Genomic DNA, 17867 nt, shown 5'->3' with positions numbered 1-17867 from the left:
AGCCTCGTGAAAAACTTCCCTATCACAGGCATATCCCCTGCACTGCTACGGAGTGCTGCATCAAGAATGAACAGAGCAATCACCCTTGCCAGGCCTTTTGCCAAATGGTTAGGGGAAAGCTTCTGTAAGTTTTATACCATAAGTCCTCATTGGAACATAAAACTACAAAACCACCATGAGAACACATCAAAATATCTAATTAATCATTCACTTCAGAGATAGTATAGCATATTGCGGCTGGAAAGGACAAACCTGTACTGCTAAGCCAGTATTTTCAACTGATGCATTTATCCAGAATTTTAGATTTGAAATAGTTGTCTTCAGAAGGTTTTAGAAAAGAAAATACTAAGGACATAAATAGTCGTTGTACTGTCTGATATCCCAAGCCATTTGTGTCAAAAAGGACACCCCAAAACTGATGAGCTTGGAATCTGTGGCCACTTCCAAGGAATTCTGGCCTAGCAATACAATCCCAAATGCACATACACGAGAGTCCTTTGAAGGCTAGCATGTCGCATTGAGAAGGAAAACCTGGTTCACACATCATTTTGAAATTTCTTCCGTGCCTCATAGAGAACATACAAACAAGAAGAAAGTAAAAATACACAAATGAATCTCCCAAGAAAATGTTGCAATGAAAGCAAATGACAAAGTATTTCCTTTGTTTGGAATACCAAATACAAAGAAAATCTCTACAAACAAACTTCTTTCAGTGATGCTATGAGTTAAGTTCACAACGCAGGTCATGACATCCTGAACCATTACTGCCATTTCAGGAGGAATTACTGGAAGGAATTCCTCATAACCTTGGTGAAGTCTGTTGTATTTGACAGCATGGAAAGGTCTCCAGCTAACTGTTATTAAATGATTAACTAATGCTAACTAATAACTATTAGGATTAACACACACCGCCACTGGATCTGCTTATCTTAGTTCCTTCAGGAGAAAAGCTCGGTACAGAAAGCTGTAAGGCTGCACAGACAAATAGGAAGTCTCTGCTATTTTTTATATTGGTCATGCAACATGGAGACTGCCACCTCCAGCTCACTGGTTAAACTATGACACGAGAACATCAGCTGGGTCTGACGACTGTTGTGAAATCAACGGAGGGTCATTGCCCCGTTCCAAACGTGCCCAGCAGCCTGCCTCAGCAGGAGGTTCAGCACACAGCTGTGAAGGTCAAGCCCATCTGGCCTCGTTTTATGCCCGTGGTATTTTTTCCTACGCTTCACTGTCCTCTAGCTCACTGATTTCATCTTGGCACTTTTTCCAAAGGTACATAATTATTAAACACTGTGCTCTTGAATTTATCCTAACAGGATCTAGCAAAAAAGCTGGCGTTTTCTACCAACCTTTTACCTGTGACAAGTAGAGCTGCTATCTGTACGAATGATGCGTGTGAAAAGGAGGTCCTAAAAAATGCCGGGCACTGCCGCAGTGCCGGTGCTAACGCTGGAGGCTGCGTGCTGTGTGAATGCAGCACATCTATTAAAATGCAGAGAAGATTCTTCCCCTGAAATACCTGTGGAAAAAGAATGTTCACTTTTAATCTGTATTTGTTGCTTTCTGAAAAATGAAAAAAAAAACCAAACAAAAAACATTTTAAACCTGAATTTAACATAAAAGGCACAAGCAGTGTCTTTCAGCGTAAACCTCTGGACATTTTCTATATGAAGGTGCCTGGACGATTCTTTGTTTTCTTCACATATTTAATCGAAAGTGCTTTGCTTTTTCCAGCCATTTCTTTGAGTCACATAGCTGTGACCTAATGTCTTATTTCTTCTGTAATAGCTGGTATTTCACTGCAGCGCTCTGAAACAGTAGACTGTAAATCTAGGGAGTACATAGCAAATGTCAAAAGAGAGGATTAAACTGTTAAAAATGCTCAGAACTGCTTCCTTTCTTTTTCTTTCTCTCTCCTTACTTTTTTTTTTTTTTTTAAGTCAATTATGGAAGATCCAAAAAGCGGCCAGAGCCAGCAAAAAAACCCCTCACACTACTAAAGGGAAAATGCAAAGGGCCCTTTAAACATGGAGCTTTTTAAATCTTCATATTTAATCATATATAAAATGAAACTTTTCAATGTTTACTTTCTTACCTCTTTGTTTGGGGTTTGGGTTTTTTACTTGATTTAAAACCACTGTTGTCACTGTGTTCTTCCCTTTGATTTTCCATGGGGACACTGGTACCACAGGCATTGTGAACACTTGCTCCTGAGCAGAAGAGATGGGAATAATAAACTGTATAAAAAGTTGCTTTAGAAACAGTTTCTAGCGGTTCACTTCAAATTCTGTGCCTGCTAGCCAAGAACATGGATGCTTTTTGAATACAGTGGAAATATCTAATTTTAACAGATGAAATAAATGGAACAAAGCATGTAATAAGGGTACTATGCGGTATAAATACGGCAGAGATGGTCCAATAAAGATTACCTAATGAGCATTAGATTGCCTCCTCTAGTTACAAAGTAAAAACAAATAGCCCCTAACATTATGCATCAGTAACAGGCCCTCAGGAAATGCCCAAACCCAAACTTTAAAACATCGATCTCCAGTGTAGAAAATTTAATATTTTATTTACCAACCATGATGTTACTAGGTATTCCTTGTATGAATATCAAGAAATCATACAGCCTAGTTTTTCACTGTCTTGAAAGCAAGTGATGACAGCCATGAGAGTACTTCCAGATGTTTAATGAACCCGCCACATTTCACAGATTCAGAGTTTTCTTTTTAAGACCATTTATAGAACTATGGAAAGAGCACAGAGTATCATGTTATTAAAAGGTAGGGAGGAGCATTTTATTTTTACAACAAATTAAAGACATGACTTATTTTTTTTGCAATCATTGTTAGCATCTGTAGTCCAAAAAGAAATCGCTCCAAGTACCTAAAACTAAAGAAGTTCCTACCATTACATTAGTAGATTTGCACCAAAGAACATGTCCTAAACTTGAATGTAGCAAGTTGTAAGGCACCCAGACATTCAGCTGGGTCTGATAATATTCTGAAGTTCACAAAATTTAAAACTGTTTAGGCTGCCGTGTTCGGTGCAACGAACTTTGTGATCCTTTAAGTATTAATTCCCAAACAACAACAACTAGAGAGCCACTTCTTAGAAGTATTGCAGAAAAGGGGTATCTCTGTGCAGTTGCAGGGAAACACAGTAAGCTCACAACCAGCCTAGAGCCGAGCAGGAGCAGCAGCCAGTGTGCTCTGTTGTGATGCTTCAGGCAGCATCTGCTGTCTCCAGAAAATGGAACAGTGCATACAAATAATAAGAAGGGAGACAGGAAGATTAGGAATACCCACACATGAAAACAGGACTATCGCCGTTTAAGACAAAGTTGAATTAATTCCTTTGCTCTAAAGTTGGATTCACTTTGATGAGGATTGGAAAGAATGATCAGCATATTTAACAATTAACGTGGTCTGCATTTTACGTTAACAGGCTGTCTACCAGCCAAGTCAGTTTGGTAGCCTTGTGCTTGCTTAGTTCTGATTAACTTATATCTTTTATGCAAACATTAACTCACTCCTGGCATGTACTGTTCTTGCAAGTACTAATCATGGCATAGATTAGATGAACATGAAACAGATTTAGCATATCAAGTTCTGCTAAGGATTATAGGTGTGCAGTCAACAGCAATGTGCTTGCCAAAGGCTACAAAACAGGGAAAATAATACAGAAAACACCCCCTCATCTGCTTAGTTACACAGCACCATAGTCCTACTGTGTGACAAAGAACTTTTATGGCAACTGTCAAGCGACTGGGAGTTTTAATGATCGCTCTGTGAGATGTCTCCATGGAATGGTCATGGTTATTCAAAGCAGATTCTACTTCATGAAGCTGGTGACTGCATAATAAAGTTATCTATAGGTCCTAACCTATAAATTATTCCTTTTAGAAGATGAAAGTAGCTGCACTGTTTATGTGCATATTAGTTCTGCTATACAGGAGCAAAAGTTAGCGCAGGTTCTCACAATAAGATCAGTAAATCATACTTTTCAAAGCCTCATACTCAGCAGGCTGAACATGCATCTGAAGCTGAGCTTCGGTTCTCGTCCTCTTTTTTACCCATGGCAATCTTAAAAAAGGTACCCATCTGTCATCCCATCTGGCTACAAGTCCAGTCTTTCTGGAGTTGCTTTTACATGTCTCCAGCACCGCCCTCGTGGAAATAGACAAGAGTCCCTCCTGAATCCTCAATCTTTACATCATTTAGGACCTTTTGGAAGCACTGAAACACACCAGAACACAAGGATGGAAATCTACCATTCCAGTTATTAATAACTCTGAAAAAATTAAATTGTGCAGAAGAAAAATGACAGTACCTGTACTTGGCTTCCAGGTGCTTGAAACAACATTGTTGCTGAGCTTCAGGGCTTAAGGGGAGGAATTGTATTTGCCGGCTGCAGTTAGATACATAGTCTTTAGGGATTCCAAAAACTGCATGAAAACATGGAGAAGAGAGGAAATAACTCTGACATACAGAAAATCAGTCAGGCCATCTTTATAGTTTTTCACTCAAACAAGAGAGCATACATGTAAGCCCAGCTGGTTTTTTTACAAATAATATTACTAACAGAGGCAATTTTTCAGCCAAGTATTAAGCTTGTTTTAGGAGACAGAAATCAACATGATTTACAAGATAGAACACATGGACCTTTATTGTATAGCTTCTTACATACAGAAGGGCAGCTGGGGCTTGAAAGGGTGCTACAGGATCCAAAGGAATCTATCATTCCTTCTTGAAAGTTGCAAAGTCAAGCCATTCCTCACATATTGATTTTAATTAAAGGAATTTTATCATCTGTTTTCATCCTGTTCATCAGTGAGAGTGGCATCTGATCAGTAACCATTGCCTGTAAATACGTTGAACAGTCCCTGTGCTGGAAATTTTTTAGCTAGTGTGAGTGAAATCCTTCAGCTGAGGACACAAAAACCCCTTTTGAAGGGGAAAAGTTACTTTCTCATTGGTACGGTGGAAATTTGGCATCCTACCCCTTTAAAGGATACGAAAAATCTTAACCTGAAACAAGCTCAGATATCACTCTAACAGCACCCAAATGTATCACATGATGGCAAGCCTTTAAGATCACAACAGGAACAGTAGCAGATGAAGCAGATGGACCACCAGTATAACCAGTCAGTGGCATGGGTACCAAAGACCTGTATTTATACAGTGCTTTAACCAAGAGAAGTCTTACACCACAAAGCGGAGCACAAGGAAAGGCTGTGTGCTTTCCTTTTGCAAAAAGGAAAATAGCTCTGGAATTAAATAGATAGGCTTAGGCTTGTTGCCACAGTAAATCTCTCCTAAATCCTTTCACCCCACTCCAAGGGTGGGAGTGGGAGGTACAGGACATGGTAGGGTTAGCCAAGACTTCCATTTCTCCCAGGAGGACTGGGATTGCTTCAGCTGCTAAGACGAGAAGCATGGATTTATGCCACGTGTTTGAAATAGCACTTGTGTCAAGTAATACATATATTACTTAAATGGTAATATATTTTTTTCTCTAGCATATATGACATGGCTATACCATTTCTGGAATAAGGAAAAAAACCCACGCACTTCAAGTTGTTTAAGATAAATTCACACAAAAAGCATGCATGGTACCACTCCACGGAAGTTACAGGGAGCCAGTTGTGTCTGAGGATGCTGGCTGATCTCTTGTTGTTTAGCCTTTTGATGACAATGACAGGCACTTCCCAAAGTGACACTGCACCAAGAAAGGAGTGAATGGAAATTTGCTGGTTTACACCAGCTGTGAATTCATGCGGCATTTAGTGGAAATATCACATGCTTCTTGTAGTGCAGTGGGAAAAACAGACTCAGCATTGAAACTGATCTCTGTATTATTCAGGTAGTCTGCGAGTATAGAGAGCAACATGGTGTCCTGTTGCTCTTTACAGTTTTAAGAAATTAACAGGTGAGTTCAGGGACAAAAATTCCCTTCTGTCCCTCCAAGAAAAACCACGTGTAGTCATCTAGTCCATTTTCCCTACAAACATTTTTAGAATAATGGATGAAGTGAAACAGAATCTGTAGGTGACTTCGAGTTATAAAGTTATAGCTGCTTTTTTGTAAGTCAGGTTATTTATATCAAGTTTAATATAGCCGCAGTTTCAATCACTGTTATTTTAACTTATTTATTTAAAAATTAAAGAATGCCTTAGGTTGCCTGCCAGCTGTATCACAGCCACATAAGCTATCGTGCAAGAGATCAGTCATTTAAAATCAGTGCATGACAAAGTGTAGGAAAAAGAAATATTCCCACAAATGCAAACATTATGAGGGAAGTGCTTTATACGTCGTAAGCCACATAGTCAGCTGGCTGTTTTAACTGAGACATTCACTTCTCTCTCCATGTTTATAAATAGCATTATGAAGGGTGTGTTGCATACTCTAAACTACCCCAAGAACATCATTTTAATATTCCAGAATTCGCATGTTCATTTACATATGGTGAGAGAATATAATGTTAACATTGATTTGGAAGCCTCTAAACCCCATATTGTCCTGATGGAAGTAATTATGATGAAAGCAAAGCAACAACAAAACCGACTTCCAAAATCCCGGGTGACACAAGAAGTCACTGGGCTCCACCATACACCAAAGCACAAACTTTCACCTCGTTTGCTTAACTCGCTCAGAAAGGTCTCTAGTGTAAAAACTGAACTCGTGCCTCAATTTCTGTGACAGGTCAATTTGGTTTGGGTTTGACACTGCTGGGGGGTTACCTTTCAGGCTGATCAGAAAAGACAGAAAAAAAATACTTGCAGAGAATAACTAGACACAATCCAATTAGTCAGTCGGAAGGTGATGTCAAAGGCAAGTTTCAATTACAGCACGATTATTAACTGCAGTCATGCTAGCCCAAGATAAATACGCTCAGTCTAACACTAGACATGCTAATTTAAGCCTGTATCGAGCAGCCACTATAACAAAGCGTTAGGCACCAAGTGCCCAGCGGCAGCAATCATCAGAGCCATTAGTGTGGCTGAGATGCTCACGGTGAAGACCACAACGAAGCGGACACAGTTTTGACCTGTTTCAGCAGCCCTGAGAGGATCACATCAGGGATGAGCCAGGAGCTGACCAGCTCCTTCGGCCCTGGCAATGGTCCTTGTGCAAAAAACAGGGGAGGAGTGGACACAACACTGTGGTCTGACTAGAAATATCATTATACTAAGGTGACCGGGCCTGGGGATACCAGCTCAGTGGGGTGCCAACCAGCAGAAGAGGCTTGCTCTTCTGTTCCTGATGTGGTTTTCCATCCCTAGGATAAATTTCTGCTCCAGTGCATAGGGACTGGATCCTTGTGTAAGAGGCAGCAGCGCAGTGCCCAGGCGAGAGGTCCCAGGCTTCCAGCAAATTCAAGCACAAAGGAGAATTTACAGTTGGAGACATGGCTTTGAGAAAACATGAATGAATAATAGAATGATAGAATGGTTTGGGTTGGAAGGGACCTTAAAGATTGCCTAGTTCCAACCCCAATAAAGTGGGAATGGTTTAGGATTGACAGCTCATTTTTAGTGTTAGCAGAGTAAAAAAGGTCCTACTGTGCTCTTGTTATTGAATGTGAGAAAGCTGATAATGAGACAGCAAGAGAAAATCTACTGGGATCATAGGAAAGGGCAGATTCTTCCAAAGAAGTGAAGCTGGGTTAATGGGCAGGATGGCTTAAGCTACAGGAGTACAAACCTGAGCCTTTGACTTCCAAAAGAGTGGCCTCTTTGGAGAACAAAACCAGGCACATAGCCCATGCATGAGGAATTTAATAACCAAATAACTGCAAAACTTAGGGGATTTCAGGACACCTGAGGACTTACGTTTTCAAGCGAGTCGATGGGATCACAGATGCTCAGCACTTTGAGACTCAGGCACTCTGTCTGTCGTCATCTGAGTAGCTCCCGTGGGGCAGGAATCTGGTGCTGGTCTCAGAGGAGCTGAAACAGGCCGATTACCGCTAATCATTCCACTTCCCACCGCATTTTCTCCATGTGTTTTTGACAGAAGGCTGTGTGAGGCTTTTCCACTTGGGGTGTGCAATGGACCTGAATCAGCTGAATCACAGTCTTGGGTTATTTAAATGTGATTTAGGACCCCAGATAGCTTTGAATTCTTTCATAGGAAAATTCAAGGTAACTAAGTATCCAAAGAAACTTCAGCAGCTGCTCTCATGTGTAATCAGTCACACAAAACACACACAGAGTTTGGACTAGAGGAATACAGAAAGCTGAGCAAACCAGCACACTAAACTGGATCCACTGAGGTAAACTCATTTCTTCTCTGTTTGACAAAATTAAATCGTCTCAGTAAATCACCATCAACTATCTAATTATTTTCTGAAGACCCCATGATTCTCCCTTTTTGCTGATCTCTAAGAATTCCATTACTGCCCCACAGGAGTTGAACCCAGAAGTCTGTAATTCTTGATATTTTCCAGAACTAATTGTCACATATAAGAACAGTTACTTGAGAAATGCAGAGTGTTAAGAGGGTTATTTCAGAAACGCTGATATCTGAAAGGCACAGAGTCAATTAGAGGAATAGGGTTGCCTTTGTATGTTATGTTGCTGTTGTTTTACAAAATTATATATAAAACCAACCAAAGGTCTAATGATCTTACAAACCAGCTTTGGTAAATTGGTGTTGAAAAGGCCATTTGTGAGACAGAGACACACAAAAAATTCTGAGATCATTCAACTGAAATACATCACTCAGATCCTGTCTAAAACCTGAAAGTTTTGCTGGCATAATTTTATTGGTTAGGAAAACAGAAAAGAAATCCAGGCCTAACCAGCAAAGCTCTGTTGACGAGCAACCTAAAATCAGTGCAATCATTGCGGCCAAAGCCACACTTTTGGCAGTTTAATTTATTTCCTTTGAGGATCCTGGGTGGAGGGCTATTATTTCGCCACTTCAAGTTCCATCTCTCCCAACAATACTGCTGATAAGCTTAATTGATATATCCTTTCTCATTTATTCTTAAGCAAAACACAACAGCGAACAATCCTTCCAATCCACAAAACCTCATAGACTGCTAATCTAAGTAACGTCTCCTTAATCTGAACAGTTACAATAAATTTAGTTGGTGATCATGGTCTAAGCCTGCTTTTAGAGTTTCATAACTCCCATTAAATGACCTTGCTTAGCCTGAGTTTTTTTGCTATTCAGATGAGGAAGCCCAGCTGAGAAATGGCAAATGACAAATTTTATCCACAGCTTCTCCACCAGACTGACTGTAAACTCGGCTGCGGTGATACTGGGTAGGTGACAAAACGGCTCCTTCGGTCTTATTAAACGACCAAAGGTATATACATGGGCACTGAGTAAGCACAAAGGAATTAATGTCAGGAATACAGGGATGTTCCTATATAACAACTGCACAGGGATCGCCAGCCAAAGAGCCACTGGAGCAACCAGCTGCTGCTGTATGGTAGAGAGGTTCGTTTACACCAGAAGACTAAGCTGGAAGTTCCTACACACCAGTAGAAATCCGTTTCATGGTTAAGGTCAACCCTGTTACATCATTTTCTTCCATTGCCACCATTCTATAACATTATACTTAACCTGGGTTCCAGAGAAGTCCTGCTTGGCTTGTCACAAGCTTGGATTACACCACCAGCTATGCACATGAGCGTTGCAGCCTGGTCAGCCATAAGAGTTGACAGGATTGACCTTTGAATGAGTTGTCAATGTACCTTCTGACATCATCTTCCCCAAAATGGATATAGCTGCCTATCCTAAGGTTTGTCTGGTTGCAGGAAAACAAAGAGAAGTTACTTTTGAGTGATGTCTTTAATTCAGTTAGTGTTGTTATGGGTTGGAGAGTTAAAATTGTCTTGTGTGGTCAATAAATGATGCATCTCTTGCTTCTGAAAACATACTCTTTATAATAAAAATAAGAATCAATGGAATCTAATAGTACACAGATGTTCTAGATCATGTCATCTCGGCCATGTCATACATGCCAACATGTATGGAGTTCTATGCTTTGCATTTGCTATGCAATACCAGAAAATGATACCAAAAATCTGTTCCTGGGTTCCATTTTCTCTTTAAAAAACAGTCTTGCACAAAGTGAAGCCTTTCCTCTTTACACGGTTTCTCTTCATGAATGTGATCTCTTTAGAGAAGACAGAAAGATTACTCTCCAGTTCTTATTAACAGAGGTTCTCTTTGTTTCAGTGACATCTCCATTTTACTATGTAAATCTATTTTAGAGTTCTAAACAAATATCAGCACATCACATAAATTAAGAAGATTAAATAGGGGCAGCACTAAAAAAAGCAAGCCAGGCTTAACCCTGGTGTAAAGGATGAACTAAGCACAATGACATCAAACAGGAGCAGGAAACTTTGAAGAGCAGTAGGTGATTACTGGCTCTTAATTTATGAGGAGGATTAGAGCGTGAACGCCTGAAGAGAGCACACAGAAGAGAATAGATGCTTTTCACTACGGAATAATTATGCAATGTAAGACGAGGAGATCCTCTGCCTACTCATCTCGCCACAAAGCACTCACCTCTAGCCATAGAAAGCCTAAAAACTTCTGGTGCTCTAAAAACTTTTTCTCCATTACATAGTAATGAGAAATTCAGCCCTCCCTATAAATCACTTCAACCTGCCCCTTTTGTTTAATATTCTGTTCCCTTGATCCTCTCTGTATTATTAACTTCAACTCCACAGGGCATTACCATACTTCACATCAAGGACTTCCAACCTGTGCTCCATCACCCACAGAGCTGACAGAGGTATGGCCAAAGCCGTGCATTGCCAGCGTCGTGCCGTAGCCATTTTCCTCCGTGCGGTTAAAGCTGTAACTAGTGATCGATGTGATCCAGCTTGACCTCTTTCTAACCTGTCTTGGCAGCTCCCCTCTTGGTACGGCCCCTCTGACATTTCTTGATTTAAATGCATAATGTACAGCTAGACTGTTTTCTCTTTCCTCTTCCAAAAAAGATTAAAGCATGAATGAGGGGAGCATGATTGTTTCAAGGCAAGGCATCTCTGTGATATTTTAAAACACACCAGAACACTAGAAAATCACCAGAAATTTGAGATGATCATTATAGAGCTTGCTACATTCAAGAATTTCAAAAGAATCCACCACAAAAACCATTGCAAGAAGCAGTCACAGCTCTACCACTGAGAAGACATATGTGAATTTTTCTTAGTCTTTTTTTTTCTGTTGTTTTTGTTTCAGTAAATAAACATCCACCTTTGAGACACAAGCCGTCTCTTGAAACTGCCCAAAGGATCTTGTACATCTTGAACTAAGCTTTCTTGTAACTGCTAGCACAAAGTTCTAATGACAGAAGGTACCACTTACTGACATCTCTGTGGCTGTAAGCTGGCTCCAAACTAAAAATCACATTACGTGTGAGAAAATGAAAAGCATCACAGAAATTCTTTGCCTTGATCAAAAATGAAGATGATAGCCGCTTTACTTTTATTCTGACAATGTATTACATTGCATTAAAACCACATTTCTATTAATTGCAAAGTGACATTCTTATTTTCTTTTTTGGATTGGCCTTATTGGGGCTTCTGGGAGTACTTCAAGACACAAAGGAAAATTGATTTTTCCATTTATTCATATACTTCAGTTTTCGACAACACATTCAAACCACTAACCAAAATGTTTTGTCTGACCACATCAAATTCATGCATTCTGATAAACTACTGCAAATATGTTACTCTTGTCTCAGCATGCCTGAAACAGTATACGTAAAAATGTCCTTAAAGGAGGGGAAAATTACAGCAAGAGGAAGGAAAAAAAATTAAAAAATTAAAAAGCAAGACAGAAACGACATATTAGCATTGAAAAATGCTACTAAGAAGAAATATATTTTTGCTTGGCATAAATAAGTGCCTTATTTTTCATTGCCAAAGGAAAGTCAAATTACTTTTCAGAGTTATGCAAACCTCAAAGTTTTGCCTGGAGGAGATCCTGAAAGAGAATTTGAGGAAGGTTCATTCCGATTCCTGCTATTTGATCCACAAAGGAGAAATAGTGCTGGCATCAGCTCAGCACGCCCTGGGATGCTATTGGCCTGTCATCCTTGAAAGAAGAGAAGTATTGCTGGTAGGGAAAAAGGCAAGTGGTCTCCATGCGTGACTTCCAGTGAGCCCCAGGCACAGGTTATTAGAAAAGTAGACCTTCACCAAACGGGATTCAAAATCCAGTGTGAAGTCAGTTGGCTACTTTCCAACAGTGCTGCTGTCATTTTCAGTATTTCTCTATATTTCAGCTCCAGTTAAGGATCAGAATCCTCAGTGCATTTGATAAACATAAGAAAAGCATTAGTTTCTGTGCAAAATGCAGAAATGACCTTTCCTTTTATGGTTCCAGATTTTAGTAGCAGCATGAACAGGCTTCTGACAGCAACGGGATGTGTTTTGTTTGTTTGGCATTCCAGTACTTTATTGTGTGACACCAAGAAAGATGGAAAAGACACTTTTGGCACTTGCATACTTGTATCATGCTACAGCTTGCCAGGAGGAAAGGAACAGACCCTGAGCCTGCAGAGACAGCCTGTATTAATGGTCCATTAATCCAAAAAAGAGCAATCAGTTACCTGTCAGAGAACAAGAATTTAGAAAACATTTTAAGTAGCTTCTCTGCTTATCAGTAGCGTAATGAGCAGAAATCTGCCATTTTCTACAGTCTTCTAAGCCAAAGTCAGTCCACTGCACTTAAAGCAGGAGTGCAGCCATTAAACTTTCAGGATTCTGTTAATACAACATCAGCTTTCCTTAAGCAAAGCAACATTTCCCCAGAGCATCGTCCCCTGTAACTCTTTCTTCTCCCTGACAGAGATGATTATCATGTCACTGACTACAATATAAGCACAATCTGCAGAATGTAAAGAGGTAAAGAAATAGGTTAATCCTCTTATTTTCTTTTCATCATGCTTTCGGATTTATTATTCTTTTCTGACCTGCCTTCGTTGTGGCATACGGCACCAACTGTGACGCTGCCTATAGTCACATCATGCCAGGAGCGAAAGTAAGACAAGAGTAATGTCTCATTACAGCTGGGGCATGGAATTCATCGGAATTAATCTCTGTCTTATGAGAGATCAGTCCCTGGACTGCAAAGTCAGTAGTGTTTTGCAGGACACAGGTGCATAGCACTGCACTCCTTTCTTCCATATAACTGAAGTGGGGAGACTACCTGAGAGAGGAAACTTTGAGAAGAAAAATTCCCTGGCTCCTGTAGGACAGCAACAACATTTGAGCAAACCACAATATATGACTTGAACCCATGTCCTAGGGTGGGAGACAGACATACACCCTGTCTTCTCTCTTCTTTCTTACAATGAAATCTCAATATAGAGCCATTTTCCTAAGTTGACTTTTCACTATGAAAACAACCCATGGAAGAAAACTACAAACAGTTAGACATATGATCTTCATTTTTTTAAAAACCTGTAAAAATCCCAGGGTTTATAAATGTTCCCTCAACCTCAGATGGTGTCCTTAGGCTTTTTAATTCTACATTTTTTATGTTATTCCAATGAAGAGAGGAGATCTTTCTTTTGCTGAGGAAACATATAAAACAGTAGAAGCTCAGCGATGTGTGCTACAATGTGCTTTGTGAAAAGCAAACCTGTAAAAATTGCATCCTAGGAGTCCCTATTTATTACCTTGCAATTATTTCTTGATCAAACCTATCCAGTTTAGCCCTGAAAAGATGCGTGTGTTACTGCCTGTCACTGAGAGCTCAGCAAAGGTGAAGCCTGATATTTTCTGGGTCATGCTCTCTGCAAAGATCGTATAATGTAAATGTTGAAAACCCTCACTCACGGTATGTGAGCCAGAACCCCACTTACCTTTCCACTTCTCCAGGACTGGGAAACCCCCTTAACGAGCAGCAATAGGTTATTTAAAGATGAAAGTAAACAGATCTGAGTCCAAGTGGATGCAGGACACAGATCACTGTCTTGATTGCACCAGGGGAGGTTTAGATTGGATATTAGGAAAAAAAAAATTCACCAAAAGGTTTTGTCAAGCCCTGGCACAGGCTGCCCAGGGAGGTGGTGGATTCACCACCCCTGGAGGTGTTTAAAAGATGTGTAGATGCAGCACTGAGGACATAAGTAGTCCTGGACTTGGCAGTGCTGGGTTAACAGTTGGACTTGATGATCTTAAAGGTCTCTTCCAACCTAAATGACTATGATTCTATGATGGCAAAATCTGTACAGCAACTTCTTGACAAGAGCCCCAAGCTGGGTGTCATCCAACAAGTCTTTCCACCAAGTGTTTGTTTAAGCCTATAGAGATGCAGATTAGCTTCAGCCAGTGCAGGGTAGTGATGCATTTTTGTATTTCCTGTAATCTTTTAGTCTTGGGGCATGACTACACAGTGGTTTTGTAGACAAATATAACACATTACCATCCCTTTTCCAGTCTCTCTGCAGGGTTTTTTTCCCACTTAGAATTACTCCCATATCAGCCATAGCTATATGACCTCCACTTTGCTTGGATCACGGAGAGAGAAAGGCCGTGCATGCTGGTAAAATATGATGCAAATACTTGTTAGAGCCTGCAGCTAGAGTCCAGGAAAAGGCTTTTGACAAAACAAACGCACTTTGTGGTCCAAGACCTCTACAGCTCCAAGCTGTAATACTGCCACGTCTTCAGACCACTGCTGTGATGGGTTTTATAGGGATGCAATGACATTAAATAGTATTGTACATAACCGTGGCATTTCCTTAAGTTGTTACAGATTAGATGAGTTAAGTCAAACCTTCTCATAGCAGAAGACCTACTTTTGGGGCATGGGGCTCCTTCAGTGCAATTCCATTTATTCTAATTTACTGTACTTTGGGCTGTGTTCATGAGGATCAGGACACCCAGGGGCCCGGGGAGAAGGGGACGTGTGCTGTGTCTCACGGCAGCTCATCAGCTGGGAAGGTGTCAACCATGTTACAACCAAGGGGCAAGTTTATAAAGAAACATAGAAGGAATAAGAAATTAAAAGACCTAATCTGGAGGAATTGTATGTACTACTACTGTTACTGAAACATCAGAGCCAGGTCAAAAGGCAGATGAAAGAATACAACAACCTGTAGACAATTTGGAATAATTTTAGATACTACATGTATTCAAGCTTCCAAAGGTGACCTGCCACTAGCTAGACCGTAATCTAGAGTGAAATGGATACAAAAAAAAATATCTGAGGATTTTTAAAAAAACATATCAGGCCAAGCCATAGTAAGACTGAAAGATTGGAAGCTGAAGCTACATAAATTCAAATTGGAAAAAAGGTGATGACTTTTACTCGATAGCAGTCAATCACTGCAATGACTTCCCATGCATGGTTTCCCCATCACTTAAACTTTTTAAACAAAAGCTGGTGTCTTTCTAAAATACATCGTTTTGTGGAATAATGCAGTCTGCCCTGTGTTACATAGGATGTCAAATATTCCCTTCTGGCCTTAATCTATGAAAGATTATAAACTTGTTATACGAAGTTACTTGTTCCTATATTAGAAGTTTGTCCCCTCCCTACTCAAGGTGATGATATTTTCAAGACATCACATGCAACTAGCCAAGACAAGGTGCGTTTGACAAGAATGTGCTGTTAATTTGACATCTGTGAAGCACAGCTGTACCTGTGGGGATTGTAGTAAGTAAATCTTGAGGCTGAGATCTGGAAACACACTGGGTAAACAGCCGGTGCTGTGTCAAACAACTGGTTGCAGGTGTGCCATCCTGGGCTGGGCTGGAGGTGACAACCACCCCCTCTGGCCCATTCTCTACCCCATCTTCCCCCAATAATAACAGGGAGACAATTTGCATTCACATTTACAGTGGCTCTTGTGTGCCCCCATGTTCATTTTCACAAACAAAACATGCCCCCTCAATAGGTGCATTTTTTTTCCCCTGCCTTGCAGATGTTGTTGCGACAGCTTTGCAGAGAAGTTGCAGGTGGGCTTTGCACTCCCATCAGGTCCCACCGTAGAGTCCCATACAACAAAGGCTCGCAGGTGTTTCCCATATCTTTGTGGTTATTCCTTTTGAAACGCATCTGTTGAAATGCATCTTGCCTACTGCTTAAAATAATATTGCTTGGCAATGCGGGTTGTTTACCTTAGCTTTAACTGCCCACCCACACTGAAGCAGAGTGTGGTTTATGTTATTTAGAAAGGCCACGGGTACAATGCGAGCCTTTGAACGACGAGGCTTCCCTCCAGAGTGGGAGGCTCAGAGGGGAAAGGTGACCCAGAGATGTAGTAACATTTTTCACCTCCACTTTACTTTCCAGAAGGGCAGTGCTGTAAGATTTGGCACCGGCTGCTTTACCACCTGCCGTCTCCTCAACGTCCCAACAGAAAACTGCACAAAACCCAGCCTGTCTTTAGGTAATTGCACTTGTAAAGTAGAAGCGGGTCACTTCAGCATTACACATGGCATCTTATTAAGCACCTCATGATACATAAAATTAAGACAAATGAAAAAAAATTTCCTAAAACACTTCTGTGGTCACAGGCTGTGTAGTTGACTTGAATTGGGTAAAGTTTCCTAGGCTATGAGTCCCTACTTCCTATAACCTTTTGGAAAAACTTTGATTTAATTTCACTTTGCTTCTGTAATAATTACTGTTATCCTGTGAAGCAAACAAAATAAGTGATCAAAGCAGGACATAGGAAAACAGACCCAAAATACATCTAGCCTAATGTAGACAGAGGCTGTACTCAGTTTCCTTCTGAATTCTTAACATGAGGTAATGACTAAGTTGGACTTGCAAAGTGGTCTGGAAGGGACCTGGAAGTCAGAGGGTTATAGTGGACAGTACTAATTTACTTTACTCTGTTAATTTTATCCCAGGAGCAGCATAAGGGTGGGATTTTTTTCAAGATATGGTTTAGAAACCACTGGGAGTTATTTGGATGCTGCCTTCCAAATTCAATGCTTTTATTTTTTAATATCATCATTCATCGGACAGGCCAGCGCTTGCCAAATTCTAAACAGTTCCTTTAGAAGCAGAGCCCAAAACAGGCAGGACCTCACTAGCACCTAATTGCTTTTTGGAAAATAAACACTTTACTTCATATTTCCAATGCTCTGCCTAACAACATGGTAGGTCCCCTGCTTCTCATACATGAAGAGAGATTAATGAGGGCTCAAGTACCCACCCCTTCTTCAGACAGCCATCTACAAATAGGTGGGAAGAGTTACTAACTGGTGTCTACCTCCTTCCTTTGCCTAGACTAAATAGGATCCTAACTTTTAAACAGTTAATGGCTAGCACAATAATTCCTATCTCTACTCTGAAGTTGAAAAATATATTTCACAGAATTTTTTTGCGCAGAAAACGGCATTGGTAACTGTAGAAGTCTACCAGCGTGCTCCTAACCTTGAAGAGCAAGTCTCTAAAGTTTCCATAGGACAGTAATCTACACTTCCCCCCCCCCCCCCCCCCCCCCCCCCCCATTGCCTGCTAAAAAAGGAAACTATATTTTTGGTACAATAGATTCCCTGAAGTGTACATCTTTGTAGCCAAATGCTCTGTAGAGCACATTCCTGCCATTCTGTTCAAAAATTGTATTTCATTAGCTTCCAGTTCAGTCGATTCGAAGCAGCAGTGAGCCCTAAGAGTGAAGACTTTTAATGTACTTGTACATTATGCATAGAAGTCCTAAATTCCCCGTCTTTTATGATTTTTGGTATTGTAGTGGTAATAATAGAAGTTTCAGAAGAGTTGCATATAAGCAACTCTACGCAGACAAAATTCTTCCAGTCATGCTGAATTGGTGTAGGCAGCTATCACAGACTGGCAGGTCTAGTCCATATCCCTGAAACTAGGCTTCTAACTGAACATATTTACTTAACGTCACTATGCACC

General features: G+C 40.5%; 1 long non-coding RNA gene across 2 annotated transcripts in view; it reads right to left on the bottom strand.

Annotated features, from left to right (window-relative positions):
- LOC121094037 overlaps positions 1-17867 on the bottom strand; it is a 49418-nt gene that overhangs the window by 12531 nt on the left and 19020 nt on the right. Inside the window, exons 5-10 of one of the 2 annotated variants that reach the window (XR_005829718.1) lie at positions 4336-4450; positions 4006-4241; positions 2581-2750; positions 2099-2213; positions 1609-1833; positions 1360-1522 (exon numbers count right to left, since the gene is read on the bottom strand). This is a non-coding gene — a long non-coding RNA (uncharacterized LOC121094037). The remainder of the gene's footprint in view (positions 1-1359; positions 1523-1608; positions 1834-2098; positions 2214-2580; positions 2751-4005; positions 4242-4335; positions 4451-17867) is intronic. The other variant, XR_005829719.1, reaches the window with a different exon arrangement.

This window comes from Falco naumanni, chromosome 9 (genome assembly GCF_017639655.2).
Source record: "Falco naumanni isolate bFalNau1 chromosome 9, bFalNau1.pat, whole genome shotgun sequence".
In the NCBI taxonomy this organism is placed as follows: Eukaryota; Metazoa; Chordata; class Aves; order Falconiformes; family Falconidae; genus Falco; species Falco naumanni.
This window is presented reverse-complemented; position numbering and strand designations above follow the sequence as displayed.